Source organism: Bombus terrestris, chromosome 8 (genome assembly GCF_910591885.1).
Source record: "Bombus terrestris chromosome 8, iyBomTerr1.2, whole genome shotgun sequence".
Lineage (NCBI taxonomy): Eukaryota > Metazoa > Arthropoda > Insecta > Hymenoptera > Apidae > Bombus > Bombus terrestris.
Genome location: NC_063276.1, coordinates 3,284,641 through 3,308,412, shown reverse-complemented (window position 1 = coordinate 3,308,412; position 23,772 = coordinate 3,284,641). Strand labels below are relative to the sequence as shown.

The 23,772-nt window shown below is 37.6% G+C and overlaps 1 protein-coding gene and 1 long non-coding RNA gene across 8 annotated transcripts in view; one reads left to right on the top strand and one right to left on the bottom strand.

The window, feature by feature from the left end:
• The window catches only part of LOC100642211 (pleckstrin homology domain-containing family G member 3), a 91,401-nt gene that overhangs the window by 39,908 nt on the left and 27,721 nt on the right, over nucleotides 1-23,772 (top strand). The window lies entirely within an intron of this gene.
• LOC110119523 lies at nucleotides 20,431-23,051 on the bottom strand. 2 transcript variants are annotated; one of them, XR_007224964.1, is made up of 2 exons: nucleotides 22,583-23,051; nucleotides 20,431-20,760 (listed from the first exon to the last, which is right to left on the bottom strand). It is a non-coding gene; the product is annotated as an uncharacterized LOC110119523 (long non-coding RNA). The 2 variants fall into 2 exon arrangements; XR_002307994.2 differs by lacking the exon at nucleotides 20,431-20,760 and adding an exon at nucleotides 22,161-22,318.

Sequence of the window (23,772 nt, the reverse complement as noted above, 5' to 3'; positions counted from 1 at the left end):
GCGGATTTTGTCGATACCATCTAACGACAAAATCCGCAATCACTTAGTTGCCAAGCCAATATTACGATAAGAGTATTGCACATTATTCGCAGATGTTAAACGGAAAAAACAAATGGTGGAGGATGCAGCAAACGAAGAATATAAATCGATGGTAATTCGAAACAAGTATCGGCAACATATTTCTACTTTCACGTTATTCTAATAATCTGGGTAAACAATATTTCGTAAGTTTACGAGTCCGAGTTCGGTGAGCAACACGTACGGACGACCAGTTTTCTCGTAGCCTTTGCTCGTTTCGAGAAAACGTTTCTCTTTTTTCTGTTACAACTTAAAGAAACTTCGAACTTTTCATTCGACCGAAATAAATTGGTTTGGTTGATTCTCTTAGGAAAATTGATCTTCAGTGAATGGAAAAATTAAGCTTCTCCATCGAAAGCTTCTAATAATCAAATTGTCAATAAAATTAGTTGGTCTTCGATAAAGAAAGAAGTCAGCTCTGTTAAATCACCTGGCTAATTTACGTAATTTTTATCAGTTTGATTGCCCTGAAATTAATCCACTTCAATGTGGCTGTATGAAAATTAAAATCAGCTTCGGTTTAGTAGAAAAATTAGTTTCGTTAGAATTAGCTAGTCTTTACAATTGTATCACATTTATTAAAATTGGCTTAAACATTTAACTTAAAATTTAATTTAATTAAAATTGTACTAAGATTAAAATCAATGTAACTTTTGTATTAGGATCTTCTGTATTAATTTTCTCTATCAATTTTTTTACATCAAAATTCAAATCAGTTCAATTTCGATACAAACTTTAGTCTTGTTAGAATCGGCTAGTTTTCATAATTTGCCTAATTTTATTAGAATTAACTTAATTATCCTACGGCTAACCCACCTTAACAAATCTAACACACGATCAAAATTAATTCGATTTCAATAAAACTGATGTTTTCTGATCGCTCAGCTAGTTCACTTAGCTAGTTTTACTGCTCTTCCAATTTTTCTACGCATAGATCACGCGTATTTAGTTACTGTGTTACTATTCGAACGCAAGAATCCTCGCCATTGCCAACTAGCTGGCGTATCGAATGGCCGTACACGGTGTTCGATGTCGTTCGACGGATCTCTCGTTCAAATTTAATGCCGACCTAGTATTAGGTCATTATTAAACGCGTCTGACTTTTTTCCCTTCGTGACACCGCGTCGATGTCGGACTTGGACTCTACGACGACCACTTTCACGCGCGCATATATTACAGCAGTCGGAAAGCGTCGTAAACAAAACATAGTTTCGCAATGGACGCGCTGCAATTGGATATAAAATAGCGCGTGCCCTGTCACGGACAGGCTATTCAGAATTTTCGACGGCGATCCACAGGAATTTGTCTCACTTCATCGAGAAATTTCCCAGAGAAATTTCTAGTTTTTAGAACGTTACGCGAAAGGTACGGCGATGAGAAAATATGTTAAGCGTGGGCGGCAATGGACACGTGAAAGTATTTTTTGTTTTCTTTTTTTACACTCGTGGAGCAAAAATGGTACATGATCGTTTACAATAGCATGGAAATACGTACTATTCAATTTGATTTTATTTGGAATTTTTCTGACTTTATCAAACATTTATATTTAATCAGAGTTTTATCCTCCCATCAAAGTTTAAAAATAACATGGAACTCGATCGATTTTTATTCGTCTAGATTTCATCAAGTTCGAAAGACTACTGTTCTGATAGTTTCCTATGAGGATTCAGGAATAGTGTTTGCTATGCTGCTGGATATTTTGGCCAGCTGCAAAATTTCAGAGAAACCAAAAAAACATTATTCAAGTTTTCTATCCATCCGCCTAGAGAACTTTATCGAAATTTAGAAGCGACGATATTGCAATATTTCTCGATATTCCGTCGATTTGCGATACTTGCACCTTCAGAAAATTCTCCCAAAATTCGAACAGTTACACTTCCTTTAAGATGATTTCTGATAAAAATAACCAATTCCTAATAAAAAAAAGTTTCAAAATAAAATTTCTCTTTCGCTTCCGTGAAATTTCACCTTCCGTATGGCAGCTCTGAATATCAAAGCCGAGGGCACACGCTATTTCAACCTTCCGACTGTGGCATCGAAGAGGTAGGTAGCCACGGTGGTTCAAAGCTAATGCAACCAGCGTAAGATGGAATGGAATGTCCTTTGTGAACCGGCTGTTTCACCTCCATATATGTACGTAGCCGTTCGCTTAGCTAATATCTCTGTGGAAGCCGACGAAAAGCCACTGGTACCGCGTTCGAGGCCACAAACACCACGACCTTCGTTACACCGATCGGTTTCTGTGTTACAAAAGAACACAGTTCACTGTACTTACGATTCGTCGATAAAGAAGAAGAAGAAAAGAAAAGTACTGAAATAAATACTAAATAGCAAACAGAAGACTCGAATTATTCACTGTTTCTGCAAAGACTATTTGCATGTCTTTGCAAATTTATTATTGCATCCACATATCAGTTAATATACGAATGGTATATGGTGTTTATTCAGACAGAAGAATTTCGTGAAAATCGAAAAATTACCATCTCAGTGTAATTCTGTTTTCTATGTTACTCGGCAAATGTAGAAAAATAATAATAAATGCTAATACATAAGAATATAGAAAATATAGCGCCACTCGTGCTAATTAGTAAATAAAACGATGGTCTTTCGTTTTTTTAATCCTTTGCACTCTGAATTTTATTTCAATTTCGTTGGGAAGTAGCTCCCAATGCTTCTAAGTGTTTTATTTGAAATTTACTTTAAGTAAAAAAATAAGACAGTTTAAATAAATAAAGGAAGAAACAAATTCACTCAAATACCACTTCTATTCACACTATTGTTGTCTTTTCTAATTTTTAAGTGTGCGATATATCTTGAAACAATTTTTAATCCTCGTTTCTTTCGCACGCTTCACAAAAAAAAGTGGGATTGAAACAAAGGAGCCCCTGAGATAAAAACTGTTGTCGAGTCACATTCGACATAGGAATGCAAAGAGTTAAATCATATTCGCAAACCTACGATTGTGCAATCTACTGATAAAAAAAGAACGCAGCCTGCTAATAAAAAAGAGCAGTGCTAATAAAAAAAGATGCCGCCTACTAATAAAAAAATCCGCTCCATTGTGTACAAACGCTGTCTGCAACCTTCGGCTTGCCAGATCGGAAGAATCGAATCATCGAATCGTGGATTGCCGTATAATATGGTAATTTACCATGTTCGTTGTGGTTGGAATTTCTCAGTGGAAATTAGAGGAAGCAATTCGATGCTAATTCAGTCAATACACACTTGATGCTCGTTTAGCCGAGACATATTCGATGCCCGTTTAGCCAATGAATATCCAACAGCTTCCAACAGCCTCTAACAGTTTCCAACAGCCTCCAACAGTCTCCAACAGCTTCCAACAGCCTCCAACAGTCTTCAACAGCTTCCAACAGCTTTAAAAAGCCTCCAACAGCTTCCAACAGCTTCCAACAGCCTCTAACAGTTTCCAACAGTCTCCAACAGTCTCCAACAGCTTCCAACAGCCTCCAACAGCTTCCAACAGCTTTAAAAAGCCTCCAACAGCTTTCAACAGCTTTCAACAGCTTCCAACAGCCTCCAACAGTCTCCAACAGCTCCCAACAGCCTTAAACAGCCTCCAACAGCTTCCAACAGCCTCTAACAGTTTCTAACAGCCTCCAACAACCTCCAACAGCTTCCAACAGCTTCCAACAGCTTCCAACAGCTTTCAACAGCTTCCAACAGCTTCCAACAGCCTCCAACAGCCTCCAACAGCTTCCAACATGTTCAAGGACTGGAAAAATTGAGGAAGAGATGAGAAATGACGGACAAGGCTGTGAGATGGTTCGCTGTAGGAAGAGCCAGCCACTCTTTATGAGAATTTTAAGGACGAAACGCGGCGAATTGTATTATGCGTGCAGTAATATGCACGGGCGAACAGCTGCGTTTGATTCGTACTGTAAACCCGCCGTTCTAATTACGTCAATTGGCCGTCATTGTTCTTAGGCACGTACGTAAGACTGGGAGAACGATTAACGCGATGGCGACCAGTGACTACTTGGAAACTGTGGCCCTACGGTGACTGCCGAGGCAAATGTTTTCGAACCGCACGTGAAATTAAGGTCGATCGTTAATAATAGAAACGAGACGAGGATATCGGGCTGGTTATTATTCGCGTGTGTCTTCGTGAAATCTGCATCGCGCTCGAGATATCGTATAATACGATGTGACTGCTTGAAAAACGAAAACGGTTCATCGTTTGGGATATTCCGTGTGCAATGGTTCAGGGAAGTACTCGAACGCTTTTACGCACTTTTTATGCGATGCTTGAGAATCTGTAATAATGTTGGTTACTTATTGTCCCTATGGAAAAAGAGAAGAAACGTTTGGAATAGAATTTATCGTATTCGAGGGGCCATTTATCGTGTTACTGTATCGTATTAATTACATAAAGTAAACTAATTGAAATTTAAACATTTATGGTTGTAACTTCTTTATCTCTTGGTAAAATGTAAAATTTGATTCCTTATACGAAAGATTTTGGAATCTCATTAGCAGCATTGTTTATTTCAATTTATCTGCAAATATTCGGAACATCTTCAAACTTAAGAAGTATTCTTTATTTTTCACTGAAATTCCTATTTAAACGATGAATTCTGATTACATATCACGCCCGACGGGTATACTCGTCGTAACACGAAATATCGTCATTTCTTCGTGACGAGTATACTCGTCAGAAACCGGCAACCGGTTAAGCTTACCTATTCATGGCTGTGCACCAACTTTTATACGCCATGTAACTTTCAAGCTAACTTACAAACACGGTAAACATTTTTAAACTTTCATGTTGGTTCTCAAATTACTTGTATACTTCTTACTACGATATAATATCATACAACGATATATTTCTAAAGATAATTCCATGGTATATAGGTATTTTTAATAACATGGCGCGCAACTGTAGCTATTGGTTTGGCAACTAAGTGATTGCGGATTTTGTCATTACCACCTAATGAGAAAATCCGCAATTACTTAGTTGCCAAGCTAATATCTTTGCTCAAAACAAAAAAGGTGAAGGGGATTAGGCGCCATGTTGTGTGTTCATTCACGTTAAATACGAGGATTAAGTTCATAACCGCAGTTGCTTCGGTGATACTCGACGGATTAATGCGGTGGAACGACGGGCTGTGGTGCACGTAATTAGAAAGCACACGCGCGCATTTACGCGGAATCGCCGCGTTTGTTTTGTAATTAGCGAGTTGCCTCAGCCTCGAACAATTGAATTGCAACGTTCGCCCATCCCTGGCTTTTTCTTCTAGTTCAACGGGATAACTAGCTACGATAACGAAGGATAATCGTCGGACTCTCAGAGCCAACTTTATTCGCAGCCATTGTCGTCACGATTTATCGTCATTGTTTAGAAACCACTTTGGAGAAACAATGATCATTATCATCGGTATATACGATCGATGCAATAATTTTATGTTAGACTTTGAATCGTCGTTTTAGACGGAATATGCGGGTGTTTTCTTCTTTTTCCTTTTTTTTTTCTTTTTTGCTGATAGAGTAGGATATTTCGAGGTTTGCTACGGATTAGAAACATTTTTCACAGTTTCAACGTCGTTGTTTCGATGTTTGACTAAGTTTGAGAGTTGCGCGTTTGGGTTATCGACTGTTGGAAAGTTGTGTAACGTTGGACTTGGGATATTTTCGCGTTTGCAATGTTACGACGTAAATATTTGCAAGTTTCAAATATTCCGACTATTTTAGCTTAGAATATTTCCATACTTGCAACGACAGAAACATTAAAATTTGCAAGTGTTCAAAGTTAGCATCGCAATACCTTCAAAATGAATATGTTGTAATCAGAATGTCTAGATATTTGAATGTTTCACTTTCCGAAGTTATTGCCCCGATATCCTTGAACTTAAACTGTTGCAATTTTCCGATATCTTAATCACCAATTTTAAAATGTACACTTACGTAAACAAAGATTGTACTAGACTTGTAGTCTCGCTACAGTAAATATTGGGTTGGCAACTAAGTGATTGCGGGTTTTGTCATTAGGTGGTGTCATTCACTTAATTGCCAATAATATACACACTGACATATCAAACTGTGACATGTTTCGTATCTACTCGAAATGTGTAATATGTCGAAATATTTATATAATATTAGGTTGTCCGAAAAGTTTCTTTCGTTTCATAAGGAAATAATAGACGCACAATGTTTCTTGTTTTGTATTAGTTTATTGAATTATGCACGAACATAATAATAGAAATATAACGAAATAGACCATACCTAGTTCAATAAAATAATATAAAACAGAAATTGTTGTTCATCTATTATCATCTTATGAAACGAAAGAAACTTTTCGGACAACTTAATATTTTCGTATCCAGAACGCTACAACCTAAGTATTTGGGAAACGTATTAATTGAACATTTGCCAACGTTTATAAACACAAAATTTTGAATATCTTCCAAGATACGAAACGCTTAAAGTTTCTCGAGTGCGCCAAAATTCCAACACCGAGAATCAAATATTTAGCAAAGTGTACACGTTACTACTACGAAATGACTGCTTGAATATTCATTAGAATTCGAACATACTACGCAATAATAATTAACAATACTTCAAACAATTAACCTTCTCGACTTCAACCGTGAAACTAACGATGTAAATGGCCCGCTGCATTACGTAATTTTCGAATGAAATAAAATTACCGAAGAAAGTGTTTCAGCGATCGGTTGCTTCTTTTAATTAACAAAGCCGATCGTGTGCATAGCGATCGATCTTTCCCACAGAGCGGCGATATGCAAAATTCGACATTAGCCGAAGCGTGATCTATCGACGTTCTTAATTAGCGGCTTGCCACATTTATCTCTCGGGTATTAGCAATCCTAATCGTCGCTCTTCCGGTGGTCACGGGATCTTTAACGATAGTTTGATTCTATCCGCGAAAAAAGCTCACCTTCTACGAGTAAATTCACACATGCTACAGCTACGTAAACTATTATGTAATTTATACTTTATTTTTATACTTTTCCTTCCCTGTCTATTAAGAGTTAAATGATAATAAGATGAATTGCTAAAAAACGAGTTAAACAACAAATTGTAAATTATAAATATTATTCGTTTGAAGTTAGGATTTCGCGTTTAACATTTCACGTGTTTGGTATCCCATGATTTCCTATTTACAAATTTGCCAGATCTCTTAAAAATTGCTTAAAAATGTTTTCTACACAAGTTGCCAATTACAAGCATCTTTTTTTGAGGTTAGGATCTCGTATTTAACATTTCACGTGTTTGGTGTTTCATGATTCCCGATTTATAAATTTAACAGATATCTTAAAAATTGCTTAAAAATGTTTTCTACACAAGTTGCCAATTACAAACATCTTTTTTTGAGGTTAGGATCTCGTATTTAACATTTCACGTGTTTGGTATTTCATGATTTCCTATTTACAAATTTGCCAGATCTCTTAAAAATTGCTTAAAAATGTTCTTTACGTAAATTGCCAATTACAAGCATCTTTTTTTAGAGGTTAGGATCTCGTATTTAACATTTCAGGTGTTTAGTATCCCGTGATTTCCTGTTTCAAAGTTTCCAGAGATTTTTTTTACAAAATATTTCTCCTCTAATGTAAGATATTGCACTTGAGGATTTCAAGGATTTTTCTAAATATCTTTTTACAGTTGAAGATTTTCCGACATGTTGCATCTGATAATTCCTCTCTTTTCCTTTTAAATAGAATTTGTATTTTAACTATCCGTGTACAAATACATTTCCATATATGTACATTATCGAAAAAACTATACAAATATGCGTAAGCCCCGATACAACAAAAGAATTCAACACACCACGATAATATTTACGTATGCACATTATTTGACGAAGTTAGTAAGAATTTCAAATTTCCCGCCAATTGACCAACAACTTGTTTCGACCCTCTGTTTCTCCGATTTTTTCCGAAAGAATATGATGGAACAGGCGCTGGTGTTTCAAGAAGGTAATAGCACGGGTATTTTTAGTGTTTATGGGGTAACGGAGGGGTCTGGCGCGATATCGTGTTCGGTGTGAGGAAATCGCGAATAGTCTGGCTGAACTCTGCTGAATGGCCCTTTCAGCGCCTTCGACGGGACGTTCAATAAATACGACAATTAGAAACGTCGCGTTCGTTCGAATGTAATTTTTATTACTTACCAGCCAGCCGGCTCGTAGCAGGAATATTTAATAAATACTCGGAACGTGCCCCTAATAAATCCCCTCGTTTCCCTTTCGAGCTATTGCCCTTCCTGCCAGCTGCTTTCTAAGAATTGTTATAACATAATATGTATATATATATTTTTTTTATTATTACACTGTATCGCGTTTAATTTTTGTTTCATTTTCAATACATTAAAAAATATCTACATTTTGATGACGATGTACATATTATCGTTACTTTATTGTGCCATATTTAATTTTACTCTTAATTTATTTTCATCTTATTTATCGTATTCCTAATCGACTTGTATTAAAACATGTGACAAATTATTTTCTCATCGCTTTAATCCAATACTTTTTCTATATATATTCTGTATATATATCATCTAATATGTCAACCTTTTAAAAATATTTCAACACGTTAGAAAGTTAGAGTCGTTGATTTCTATAAATTCTCTCGGATCGGATCTAATTTGATTGGAGCGAGAGATTTTCTATTTTTGGAATAGAAAAGACTGGCTCGACGTGCGGAGCCGTGGGAAATAGAAAATCGATCGCCGATAAAATTGGCCGAAGCACAGCTTCCGACTCTGAGTAACTCGATCGCCTCGTTACGTGAAGGTTCACGTCCTCCCGGAGACACTCTCACTTCTTTCTTTCTCTCCTTTTTTTATTTCCTTCTTCTAATTCCTTGCGAGGGAGGTAGCGATGAAAGTGATCTCCTCTTACTCGATGTCGGACATTCGACCTTAAACAAATTTGTTATTCCGAATCTTGTTCGTGATCAACGGACCGAGACCTGCAAATTCGATCGCCGGCTACAAAATTGGCGCGAAATTTGAAGTTTGAAGAATTCTAATTGAATCCGAAGAACAGGTCTGTTTCCTAAATCTTGCGCATAATTAACAAACCAAGGAAACTAGTTTTGATTATTGCCTTCAAGATTGGCGCGAAATTCAAAGTTCAGAGAACGTCCGTCTACCCCAGAGAAACACGTTTTTCCCCTAAAAAGTCGTATCGTCCACAAACAACGAATCGACGCGCCCGGTTCTAATCGGCCCTTTCAAAATTGGCGCGAAATTCGAAAGCGGTGAGATACTTCAGGCGTCCTGTACGCAGATTTCATTTGGAAGAACGTCAAAGCCTTTTGGATCCGGGTGCACCTGCGAGCAGGACGATCCACTTGCTGGACGAGTATTCAGGTGGAAAGAGTTGACCGGGTTTTAAAATTGTAGGTTAACGACGCGAGCGCGCACGAGAGCACCTTTGTGTCCTTTTTTGGAAACCGGCTGAGCCTTCGCTGAAAAATCGATCTGAGTTATTTTCGTGACCAGCCACTGCCGATGTTCCTCCCCTTTTTTTTGGGAGGAAGAGAAGACCGTCGCGTCGCTGGCTCCTCGCGTTCGTGGTTCAATTACTCCCGACAGCGGAGAAAGTGACGCGCCCTTTCCCTTGACAAATGTCGCCCGGCCGATTGGTTCCATTTAATGGTAAAATGCTCCCGTGATCGCCTGGGCCCAGCCCCTGATCATTCCGCGCGATTCGCTCGGTGATTTTCTGCGAATTTTCTACCCAAAGCAAATTCCTTGTTGATCGTTGTATGGACAGATTTTCATGTGTGACGTTTGAGGTTAGGTTGGGGTTAGGTTGGGGTTAGGTTTCTCTCTCCCTCCTTTTCTTCTATTTTTCTTTTTGGTTCTTTTCTTTTTTCTTAATAAAGGGATTTTAGGGATTTTGGCAGTGGATTTTTTCCCTGATTGGCACTACTGTTTTTATGAGTGGACATTTTTATCGGAGATAAATTGAGATCATGTTATTGGTGAATAGATTAAAGGTACATAGTAGATTATTAAGATATAATATGTATATGGCTATTAGTAGCGTTACAGGTGCCATAAATTTCAGAAATTGTTACGTATTAATAGCTTTTCCATGCTAACATAATTATTTAGGTAACTTGGTATTATATAATACGTATCTTCGAGGTGTGGTCGTGAATGTCATTTTTACGAGCTGTTCGCAGGCTGGAATGGTTAACTACGCTTTTTGAAATTTTTGGTGTCCAACCAATCCATCGATGCTTGTCTTGGGTACATAATTTCATCGATTTTCCCTACTTTTACTTGCGTGACTTTCTCCTGGATTTATGCAATAGCAAGATGTAACAGATCCCAAATAGTGATTCTCAAATTTGGAAGTGTACACATACCGAAAAGAATACACATACATGTACACGATTAATAGGTGAAATTTCGTTATTAATTTCTTCAAAACAGAAAAAGAAATAATTCTCATTCCTGTTGCAACATTGTTTAATATACTTTGAGATTTTTCCGAAATTCTGAAACGGTAAAAAGTATTTGATTATCTATGACGATTCAAATTTAGGAAATTATTAAAAGCAAGAAGATTTAAACGTTGTTATTTCTCCTAAAGCTGAAGTTGGACGGTGATTAGGTTATTTTTTTTTAGAAGAGGAGCCATTAAATTTCGAAACCATCTAAAGGATGGCACCACGACGACGCGACGGTCCGGCAAGAATTAAATTGGGTTCAATGAAGATAAGATAAATTCGTGGGACTTCCTTCGTGGCCAAAGATATTTACGAAAATTGTTCCAAGAATAGCGTTCCCTAATCAAAGTCAAGTTCAGTCGATGGAAAGATAGCGAGAAATTGAGACAATCGTTACACGACTCACTAAACCGTGATGTAATATCCCAACGAGAAATTTGCCTCCCTTTGCGTAAGCCTAATAATCATTAAACCTCTCCTCACTTTCGATACTTCGTTCGTTGTCAGGTGAAAACAGCATCGATCGACCATAAAGCGTAATAAATACCAAATAAATTTCATAAAAAGTCACAATCAAATTTCATCTATTAATTTCTAATTAAATGGATAAATACATAAATTGGTAACAGACTGTCCAATAAAGAAAAGAACATCATGTAACACCTTTTTTTTTTTTTAGACTTAATATTTGTAGTTTGCCTTACTAGGCATAATACAATTGGCATATTAATCACAAAATAACGATAAAAGTATCAACTTTCATGTACAAAATAGCGTTTGAATTTTCGAATTTCATCCGTTTGTTACAAAGTTACGATTAGTCGAAGTTAACGATTGCCAATTTTTTCGCTCTGTTTTCGATTGTTTTCTTTTGGAACTTTCCGGTAAAAAATTGTGTTTTGTAATTCCTCGGAATCTATAGAACGACAGAAATTGGCTACTTTTTACCATCCTCCTTTGGGCTGAACTTTGCTTTAGGGGACCAAGGTTATTCGCTTTTTTATTCGCAACCTCGTAGGTTTCGACGTATAGAGTATGAAAATGTAAGTTTTAAGACGCGGAATACATTGGTTCGAAAGTTACATGTCTATATAAAGCTGAGGTACATTTTTAGGCTACTTTAGGTTAGGTTCCAGGTTAGATTTTAGGTTAGACCTTGCTCCGACGCCATATTGGTTTTTATCCATGATTCGTCCAATGGGCAGAACCGCTGTAAAGAAATCCCCGTGGATGACGGCCATTTTGTGGCGGGATTTTGAATCGTGAATACCGAATTCGGTTTGAACTATTCTTTATCCTCCGATTACGCTGGTCAAACTAATTTCCGGCAAAGTTCAGTTCGATGCTTATTCGTGCGGATCAATCGGATGATGGATAAAAGGCAATCAGGCGTAAAGTACCGTGTAAAATATCCGAAAAATGCTCAATTTCACACAGTCGTAACCTCTGTACCGGTGAATTGCGCGCCTTAAAGTTTGAATTCACAGATTCCACGATCCAAGAACGAATAAAAAGATCGACAATTTTTCGACCCGTAAAGTACAATCTAACCTAAATTTCTAATCTGCTATACGGATACGATAAAAAAATGTCTAGCACAGCAATTACTAAAATTCAAAGCGTATCAATTTCAACTTTTTCTTTACACGCCGTTACACCTATCACAGAAGATCGAGAAAATAGAAAGACGCGAGGACTAAATAGAAGAAGCTACTTAACCAGAATGAAAAAGCCGAAGAATAGAATGCAAATGAGAATCGGGAAGGGTTAACTGGGAAAAACAGAGAAAAATGGGGGGAAGCAGCAAAAAAGGCGACAAACGGATCAAGACGAAAAAGAGTGAAAAATGAAAAGTGGAGAGACGGAGTGAAACAGGGTGGACGACAGCGGTTGTTGGAAAGGCGGGAGAGGGAAGGGCAGGAAAAAGAAAGCAAGTTGTCTCGGATGTCTGCTCGCCAGATCGTTTTTCTCGGAGTGGCGGCGCCTCCGCATGGGATTGCTCGTTCTGATCATTCTCCGCGGTGTTGTCGGCCTCGAAAAAACGCCGACGAGCTGTTTTCATCGAATCCTCTCCGTACGGTAGCTGTCGAACGAATCGACGAGAAATCACTCGAATCGTTCTGAACACCAGATACGAATTATAATAATAATAATAATAATAATAATCATGCCACACATATATATGTGATATATATATATTTATATATATGTGATATAAATTACAAGATAATTTAGTGCATAATAACATACAGTGGTGGGCAAGAGAAAGTTCATAAAATAAGGAGTGTAAAAAAAGGACACAGTAATTTAACAAAATGGATCTACATTTAATGAGGGCAACGAATGTAATATATGGCACGAAACAGATTGTTACCAATATGGTAGAAAATTGCTAGTAGAAAAATTACTAGAATTCTTGGTGTATCAATTCCGAATTTTTTCTTTTTTTTTTATTTTCTTTTACATGCAGTGAAAATATATAAAATGATTTAGTATAGCTATATATCAACTTACATCAGGTATTTTTTAGTAGATAAATCTCTAGACCTAACAAGATACTCCATCATCAGATTGCAGATTTCTATAGATTTACAAGAAACTCGAAAGCGAAAAATCGCACAGAACGTGCATAATATGAAAAAGTTTAGAAAATGTTCACAGTACACAGTGCTTTCCACGTAACTTGGCATTGATAATGGCACAACTCGAACAATTTCAACTTTGCTCTTATCGAGTAGAACGTCTATACGATGCTTCTATCTTTATTGTAAATATGGTATATTTATAATTTCATAAGTTTTGCATCAAGAGGGAAAATTTTTAATTAGCTGCTTGATCTTAGTTTCGCAACGACACTGGCTCGTCTTCGGCTGTTTTCTGACGCTACAAGTGGAAGGTTGTACCGCTTTCGCGGATAGTGTTAAAGTCAGCCTCGTAATGTCGTCGAAATGATTGTAGGAGATTCCAGAAAATTGCAAATTTTAAAATTCCTCTGCTCTAACATTTACATTTTTCCAGTTGTACCACCATCAGGACCGAGCAGAAATATATGTAATATTTGCTACGTAAGACAATTTTCTACCGAGGTTTCTGCCCCTTTAATTTCACGTATTCTTGAAAATATGAATCTGCAGAAAAATCCGCGGTCTGCTTACGAGTCTGAAATTCGAAACTGAAAGCTTGCACAGAATGCGCGTAATACGAAAAGATACGTAAAATATTCAAAGCATAGTGCTTGCTGCAGTAACATAAAATAATTTTCTACCGAGATTCTTCCTTTGTCATCCTGCTGTCCTCGTCGCTTCCTCTTCGCGTTTGTATCTCTTTGGACATTTGCATTTTCTTTTGTTTAGCCACTCTCTTCATATGAATTGTGATGTACGTAAAAGATAGAAAAATCACATTGAACGATAAAACCAAATATAGATATTCCTCGCATAACGCGGTATTCTTATGGTTCGACAATTGGGAAAACCTTCGTACAATACGATTTCGCGCTCTACCACGAGTGGTTCGAGAATTGGAGAAATTGGAGAAATCCGCCGAAAAAAGGGAACGTAATGGGAATTTTTATACTCAAGCAGCGTCGTTCGATGTTTCTTAATCGAGCAAGCGCGATACGCTGTCTCGGATTTGCGTATGGAATTTTGACTATCGACATTTTTAATTTATTTTTAGTCGATAGAGTTGTATCAATTTATTCGCCACAGAGAAGCTGCAACTGCGAGATTTACGGATAAAAAGTCGACGACATTTTTCATAACTAATATAAATAAATAATATCGATACACGATACCTTCAATCGATTGTTTCGTACCTCAGTTATTCACTGTTTTAACAAACGTATTCGCTGGATTATTACGAGAAACGAGTGTGCAGTATGCGATAGGAAAAATTATTCAACATGCTGAAAATAAATTTCTTTATACATAGATAAAAAAGTGGGAGAAGGACGTTAATCGTTTGTTTAGAACCATTACGTCTTCTAATTTACTGCTCGTAATCAACAATATTTCCTTCAGTTGTTACGAACAAATAATACGCACGTACTTTTGCTTATTGTTGCCGCCTACTATTGGGTTGGCAACTAAGTGGTTGCGGATTTTGTCATTAGGTGGTATGGACAAAACCCGCAATCACTTAGTTGTCAACCCAATACTATCTTCGCGTCAGTTCCTCCTTTCGTATAATACGATTTCGTATAATACATTTTTCCGGAACCTAATTACCATGCCATACCTAACTATCGTCGGATATCTGTATTTAAAAACTATCAATATTTTAATAATATTCATCGACATGTGACATCAGTTCCGGATCATCGTAAAGCCGATGAGGACAGCGGAATGAATTATATGGTCGAAAAAAAAAATATGAAATTTGCATAAAAATGTATTAAAACGATCTTTTATTTATGATAAAGTAACATTGAAACTATAAGATGAAGAAAAATCACAAGTGTTGGAATACTTTCGTCCGCAACTCTATTGCTCTTTCATGATACATGCCTCTCTCTTAACCCTTCCTTTGGAGCCTTAGTCCCCACTTCTTCGTTCACAGTCGTCTGTGCGAGACGCGCGGCGTCGTTCAAGGAGGAAGAGGAGCGAGGGGCAACGCGTACTGGCGCCGTCCTGCTGCACGCATTATTCCACGCGCATTTTTCCGCGTCGATCTGTGCCGCGGCACGAGGCATAGCCCGCTTTCTGGGAGAGGATACCCAGCCCGGCACGTGACCGCTACGTAGACACGTTACACCGCGTACCGTACACCGGAGACGCTCGCGCGAACCTCGACAGGTTCGGCTAACAGGTTAGAAAGATAAAGATTCTATCGTTATTGTCGAAGTTCGTGCTACATAGAAATTTTGTAGCGGTAGGGCTATGTATTAGATTGTTTGTTGTATGTAGATGGCAGGTTGGGATTGAGAGAAGCAGGGCAGTGGTCCGTTACGCGTGGAAATTATAAAATTTGCAGATGTTGCGGGTTTGAGAGGTTGAGGGGTTGGGAATTTGGGAATTATTAGATGTTTGAAGATTTATGGTATCGGAGGTTTAAAGGTTTGAAGGTTTGTAAAGGTTTGTAAAGGTTTGAACGTTCGAAGACTCGGAGGTTTGACAATTTATACATTTCAAAATTTCAAGTCTTGAAGGATTCATGTATAAAGGTATACAGGTTTGAAGGTTTGAAGGTTTGAAGGTTTCAAGTCTCGAAGATTTTAATATTTGAAGGTTTATAAATGTTTGAGCGTTCCAAGATTTGGAGATTTGAAAATTTGTACATTTCAAGATTTGAAGGTTTGAAAGTTTGTAAAGGTTTGAATATTCGAAGATTTGGAGGTTTGACAATTTGTACGTTTCAAGATTTCAAGATTTCAAGATTTCAAGGACTGAATGTATAAAGGTATAAAGGTTTGAAGTCTTGATGATTTTAATGTTTGAAGGTTTATAGAAGTTTGATTATTCGAGGATTTGGAGGTTTGAGAATTTGTACATTTCAAGGTTTGAAGACTCGAAGGTTTGAAAATTTGTACATTTGAAAACTGGGTTCGGGTTATAAAATTGAAACTCTTTTTTGTAATACCTGAAAATTTCAGAAATCTTAAGGTTAAGATCCGAAATTTAAGAATCTTGAAGATCTCGGGCATCTGAAAATTCGAAGATCCATTTTCCTGAAATTCTACGAATCTCAACAATCTGAAGATTCAAAGTTTCGTAGACTTCTATTTTCATCTGACCATACAAACACCCAAAGTTTTATCCATTCGAAAGTTAAAAAGTATAAAAATCCTATTCTCTGCAAAAACCATCGCAGCACAAATACGCTGAAAAGCGGATTTACTTTATAACGATGCTTTCCAACCGCGCGAGTTCTTTCGCCGCTAGCAAGTTTCCGTTCTAGCAGCTAACCTACTAGCTACTAGTTCAACAACTGTCCCAATCAATCTGTACAAATCTACTCGCGTAGCTGTCAATTACCAATTACTGCAAAAACACTCAGTTTCTCACACAGTATCTTACTTTCGTGCAATTCCATGATTTACCTCGACAATCTTCCCAATTGCTTCTCGTCGACTAATAATCCTCTCAAATAACACTACTTTTTTAATTAAGAAAATCCAATTTCTACGTAAATATCGATATGTTGAAAAATAAATTTCATATGTGTATCTTATTGCAACCTTAAAAATTCGAACACATTGTACATTTTTTCGCCTTTCTGATGGCCGTCTGTTCAGCGTTTGCGATTAATTACGATCGATGTAAGAATTAATAATTGCCACGAAATATATTTTCTGCGACCTTCTTTTGCCGGTTTGGTTGCCACTTTGAAGCCTCTGAATCGGAAAACTGCGATTATCTAACATCGATTCGACCCGATTGCCTTCCACACCATACGCTTGCGACGAGTCAGTGATCGAGCAGTTTGATGGAAGAAGAAACACGACGATAGAAAGATGGTTCAGCTGCTGCGAGTTCCCATACGGTTATATCTTTATGGGCGTAGCCGAAGAAATGGAAATTTTTATTTCTATCAAATATCCTTAATGTGCACGCTTATATAATTCGTAACATAATTATATAACGATGAAAAAATGATTCAAATTTAATTATTCCGTGGATTATTAAACGTTGTTATTTCTGCATTTAGAGGTTAGGATCACAATAGCTATTATTTTATTCTTTGAATAAATCTATTACACCGTTCTGAGCCGAAAAACCTTTATTGCGCTTTCTTACATGGGCTAGGGTTAAAACTAAAAGAATATCTTAAACCTATCGATCATATCTAGAACTATTTTCTAGTTACTTTTTATTGTAACTAGCGGATCTGCATATGGTTAGCGAGCGCGAACTCGCGTTGTCATTTTCAAGACTAAAATTTGAAATTACAAAAAGTAAACACCCTATGTTGGATATTTCGCAGATTTTCGCACCTTTGAATTTCCCACGAATGAAAATAAAAATTTGCCATCACCAAAGATCAACGTCGGAACGAGATTTCCATATCGAAACGTAGGAAACTGTTAATGGAAACATGGCAATAAGGAAACAGAGTCGAACGTTTCACCTGAAACAGAGCTCGACGATCGTTTGATCGAGTCGATCGCACATTGCACAGCTAAGAATCGTACGATTCTTTTCCCGTTTTACGCTTGGCGCCAGGCCGAAGTAGGCCGTCGTGCCAGAGCGCGCCCAATGACCGTCGATGTTCATTAAATTCGTTGCATGGAAATTTCGCCCGTTCCATGGGAACCGTACAACTTCATTTTCATTCGATGATATCGCGATAAATTTCCCATTACACGAGTTTAATTCGAACAGTAAGACGGTATAAACTATAAGTATGTAATTAAAATGTTGAATCTTCAAATTTTGTCATCTTCCAACTGTGCAGGCGTATTCAACGACACGAGGAGTATTTATTGGCTTGGCAACTAAGTGATTGCGGATTTTGTTATTAGGTGGTATCGATAAAATCCGTAATCATTTAGTTGCCAACCGAAGTTAGTATTTTAAAGATTGTGACGAACAGAGATGCGAAGATTTGAATGTTACAAATTTTAAATAAGTAAAGTTAGCGTTAAGCTTCGTGGTTACCTAGGTTCGGTATCATCGTACGTATTATCGCTGTCGTGTGTTAAGCCTGTGTTAATTCCATACGTTCATCTGCACTCTGCCCTTCGAAAGCACACGCGCGTCGTCCGCTTTCAAGATTCGACGAGTGTCGAGGGTCGGCTACGATCTCCAGCGTGCAACAGTGTCCAGAGCGTTGATAAATATAGAGATTGTTCGGTGGTTTTTTCGACGCGCAGCAGAATCGAGGCGCGGAACACGCCTCCGCGTCGCGTAATTACAGCTTCGCGGGCCATTCTGCCGCTGAATAATGCTCGTAAATAACTGGAAATCCGCGACCACCAGATACTTGGTTGGTTCGCGGCGGCGTGAAAACTACCGTGCGAGCGTTACAACGTGTAATGTCAGGCAATTTTTCAGCGATCTGACTGCTATCAGAGGTGAAGTCGAACCTTTAGGAGGCCACTCGATTATCGAATAAATTATGCGCCTAACGGAGTTGCTTTTATGGTTTATCTGTATTGAGATATGTGTAATTTTGTGTGCTAGACTAGATTAGCCGCGTAGTAGTGACACACATATATGAGTATGAGTGTGTGGAAGTATGTGCGTGCACAGCGTCTCGTGAAACAGATAAATGCAACTGTTCGGTGAGTACCGTGGTATAGAAGATGGTGAGACAAAGAGAGAGAGAGAGTGGTGAGACGCATGCAAATTTATATCCACGAATATCTTGTCAATCACATATTAAATAAATCTGAAACTATTTTCATATCAATTCTAAGTATAATCGAAGTGTTTCTATACGTTTATTTCGGCGATTAAGATCCACAATTCTCAACAATCTGGTTACGATTGTTTATTATAGTTTAATCCTTTTTACGTTAGGAAATAACATAATACTAATATGAAAAGTATACGGGAGAAATCCGACTAGTTAGTTTTCGTTGATCCGCCGATTTCTATGTGGCGCTAGTTGGTGGTAGAATTTAAAGTTACAAGTTCTGAACAAACGTTTCTGTTGCTCGTTCCAGCGATCATAGAAATTGAAAGAAGAATCGTCGTAACGATAATTTGAAAAACAACGTAGATTTGTTCGTCAATCGAGACAACTTGATTTGACAAAGCAACAAAGTTTCTTGCGAAGCATTGTCACCAACTATAACAATGACTAATTCCTTACGACTGCAACAATGTCTACGCGTAGTAGCGATTAAAATTGAACCATTAGAATAGACAAGACCGTAGTAAATTATAATTAGACTGCTTGTCTAATGTCTTATCAATGTCTTGTCAGTGTGTCTTATCAGCAAAGAATTATTTCACCCGCTACGTATTACAAGTATACTTTGCGTATTTTATATATTGGATTGGCAACTAAGTGATTGCGGGTTTTGTCATTACCACCTAATGATAAAACCCGCAATCACTTAGTTGCCAACCCAATATATTTGATATTTCGCATATTTCACAAATTTTCCAACGTTACGAGTACTATGCTGGTTATTATTATAGTGTTAACATGGCAAGATGTTGTTAGGCGTACCTAACCACACTGCGTTCCAGCGTTGATCGCAGGATCGCTAACCTTGACAGTGCCTTGTCTTTGATTTGTGACGTCGTGACTGTTCTGCGAGGATTTTAGTGCATCGACGTCACATAGTTGGCGCTGTTCGACCAGCAATCGAGTCATATGCGTTTCGTAATTGGACGAAATGATTCACTAGAACTAGTCCCTTGTTTACAGGCTAACTATCGACTGCGCGTTATGGTTGTACGTCCTCGAACGTGAATTTCATCCACGGTCGTAATTTATACGCTGAATTTCCACAAGTTTTACAAATTTCGCCTGCCTCGATAAAAAGGAGAATGCAATCGATCAATCGATTTCAAGGATTTTTGGAATACAGCAGAAAGCGTTGGATAAACGAAAGGAGAATTATCGGCTAGGAATTAGTTGACTAGGAATTTGTAGTATTAATTTATAGTTTCAACAGAACATAGCTTAACAGAACAGTCTCTTCGATTCTCAAAAATGCTGGGTATTTCGATCGAACAAATAAAGGGAACGATATCAAAAAAACTGTGAAGGAACGAAGAATATCCACACGTATAGTAAAAAGAAAAAAGTTAATCGGAAATCTTGATCACTGGCTGCGTCGAATTAATTTGAATTAAAATTCCCTGAGTTGTACTGTAGCTAGAAATTGAGCTGTACTTTTACAACTTTCTACAACGTACTTTTCATTCTTTTACAGTTAAATTTGTTAGCTATACATTACGTAACGTTATAGTAAAAGTTGGAAACAATGCGGAATAAGACGAAGAAGAAAATGTTTCATTTTGATATGTAACATTTAAATTATTTACAAGCTTTGATATCATATGTTGAAAAATATATTTTCATCTTCTGAAACATGCTAATACTTGACGCTATTTCCCGTGGATTCATCAAATGTTTCTATGTACTGTGCCTTAGGTTAATGGAACGTGCTTTCGAGAGCAATTCGTAGAAGCCTTTCATAGACGTAATAACCAGCCAGTCTTTTGTTCAATCACCTAATTACTTCGTTGAACATTGCATAGGTTGCATAGGACGCGTCTTACGTGTGTTCTCACGAGCGCCGATCATCCGACCGTTCCATGATGAGAAAGTCCTACGCCAACTATAATATGGAGCAAAGTTTCTATCTGTGAATTTGAAAATGTTTAGAGAAAAAAGGCAGGGGAAATTCAATTAGAAAATTATCATGCATTTAACGGATCACGTCTACTTAATTTATTCGACTCAATTTAACCTGACCGTAGTAGGCCTAATTTATGTGAACGTGACTTAACTCGTATTAATTCAATTCCAATTAATTTAACATAATTATATTACATTAAATATGCCACTGTACAATATACTACGTACAGTGGACCAAAGCAAGTTTAATATTCATGTGTATTTATATACACATTTATGAACAATAGTAACTTAAATAAAATATTCTGAACTGTCTCCCATCCGTCATAGTTATAATTGCGTAATTTGCTCCGCATGTACCATCAAAGTAACACAATTACAGAAACCGAAGTTCCAAACCCAGACCATAGCTTCGATCCCAAATAAAATAGAAAAGAGGCATGACTTTCGAGAAAGACGAGGATCGGATTGATTTTCTCCTTTCCCGCGACATTACTCGGCCGCGTTCGGCTTTAAATATAATTTTCTTATCGAACCCGGTGAAAGGTATGAATAAAACATAAGCGCCGAGTGCATCGACTCTCGCATCAATCTCTCACGCCAGGCCGTGGAACTTCCGTGCGGAGAATAATTGGCACGGTATGCGCGGCTCGAGAGAGCGACCGCTTCGAAAAAATAAAAAAAGATACCGAGAGATACTTAAGGAGCTGGCTCACGTGGACTCCGATTTTTCACGGTTCTCTCGCCGATATGAATTCTGGCGATGCGCCGCGAAACGAACGTCTCGTAGCCCTGATACATAGAAATTGGTCACTGATGCGAGGTTAGGTTGACTCTTTGAAGGTTAGGTGTATACATATGTATCGTAGGTCCGATGTTATGTCAGAATTGCGAATTTCATGGGGTATGGAATGTTTTTTTAAGTAGATCTAGAATGTTTTATAATAACCTAGCTAAAGGTTAAGAGACGAGAGTGGAATTATAATTTCAGTTCTAGGTTAGGTTTCGCTTTAGTAGACTAGAATTTTAATTTTAGGTTAGATTTACGTTTGGTAGACTAGAATTCTAATTTTAGGCTAGGTTTGGCTTCAGCAGAATAAGATCTTAATTTTAGGTTCTTCGGGTTAGGTTTGGATTTAGTCGGTGCCGAAAAATACTCTGTACCCAGATCGGGGAAATCCAAGTCGGTGGTGACTAAACTAAAAAGAAGGTTTGAATTTAGTATGGAATTTTAATTTTAGGTTCGATTCGGAAAGAGTGGAATAGAACATTAATCTTAGTCCTAGATTAGGTTGCAAACACATTGTAAATAAATCGAGTAACTTCCACTTAGCGATGGGTACGGCTAAACAAAAAGGAGAATTTTAATTGTAGGTTAGGTTTGGATTTAATAAGATAGAACTTTAATTCGTGATTGGGTTTGGAAAGACACGTGTAGTAAATTGCCAAGAGTGGGCATTACTGGTAACATTCCTGGTGGGGGAATCATTGTCGCATAACCAATAACCAATGTTTCGACTCTGCCGATAGCCTTCTTCCTGTAAAAGTTTTAACCAAATATTTTCTTACAAATCTAATTCGATTCTAAATGTAATTTCAAGTTTTCCAAACTAAACAGATGCTGTAAAGTCTCCACGTCATAGAAACAATTATTTTATGAAACTTATTTATAGAAAATAAAAATGAGCTTCGCAGAGAAACAATTAAACAACTACTGTGCTATAACAACACAATTACTACGCACGTTTTACGACTACTATAGCACAGCTTGTTAAACAAGTAAAATAAGAAATTGTCATTACCGAAAGCGAAAATCCTCAATTAGTACTAATTTCCCATTTCCATCTCGAAATTCAGTTATACAACCGCAGGAACAAAGAGTTAGCAGGGAGCCATTAAGAGCACTAGAAATCCCGTTAGGTTGGCAGTCGCGACGAACGAAAGTCCTCTTGTTCTCCGACTGTACTGTGTGTCCCCTCGCCGAAGCATTTTGCCCGCGTACACAGATGATTCATAAGCGGCCGCTTCTGTTGGCGTTCCTTGAGCGCCTCTCTTTCTGCTCCCCGGGGCTCTCTCGAATTCCTCCGGCACGAGCAGGGCAAAGAAAAAGACTTTTATCGAGCTGCAGCGGCTAGAGCAGCGTAGTGAGTCACTCTCGGTGACTGGCTCGTTGTAATTCATTGCGATGATTGAACCCCCACCACCAGTTCTTTGCGTCGAGTACGGGTCCATTCACAACGGACGAACCCAGTGACCCTGGGACCAGCTGTTTTTCTCGCCTGCACTTTCGATTGATCGAATCACTCCCTGGTAATGCAGGAATTCTCGTTTTTTTTTCTTAGTGTGGCTGCAGTTAGGGTGGCGAATACGTACTCTACGCGTTGTGTGTATTCACGCTCGAGTTTTATCTTTCTTTTCCTTAGCATAGATGCAATTAGGGTGACGGATATGCATTTTATACATTATGTACCTTAATTCTGAAATTTTCTTTTTTTTCTTTTTATATATGGGCACATTTATAAATATTTATAAATCAGATTTTTACGAATAGTGAAATATGATTGGAACGAGGAGGTGTTCTGCAACAAATTTGTATATTACAATGCAGATGTTGCACAAATGTACAAAACGTAACAATATTGGCATGGTCGATAAGAAATTTAGTTGTTCAGTATTCTGATGCGATAATCGATGGAGATCTATTATGGAAAATTGTCATTGTACATTATGGAATATTTATACCAGTAGTATTTTTGTGACTAGTATATTTATTGATGCAGTATGGAAATAGATGTACGTATGGTTGTGATTGGGTCGATTAAGGCGTCCAATATGTTTTATGCATTATAAATGTAGTATTGTAACATATGGAGATATCTCCTGAATGATACATGGAGAACTGTGTTTGTATAGCGCATATTATCTAGTATTGCGGGTTATGAGGGAATATCACGATTATATTTGCTGATATACACGAGATATGAAGGTAATA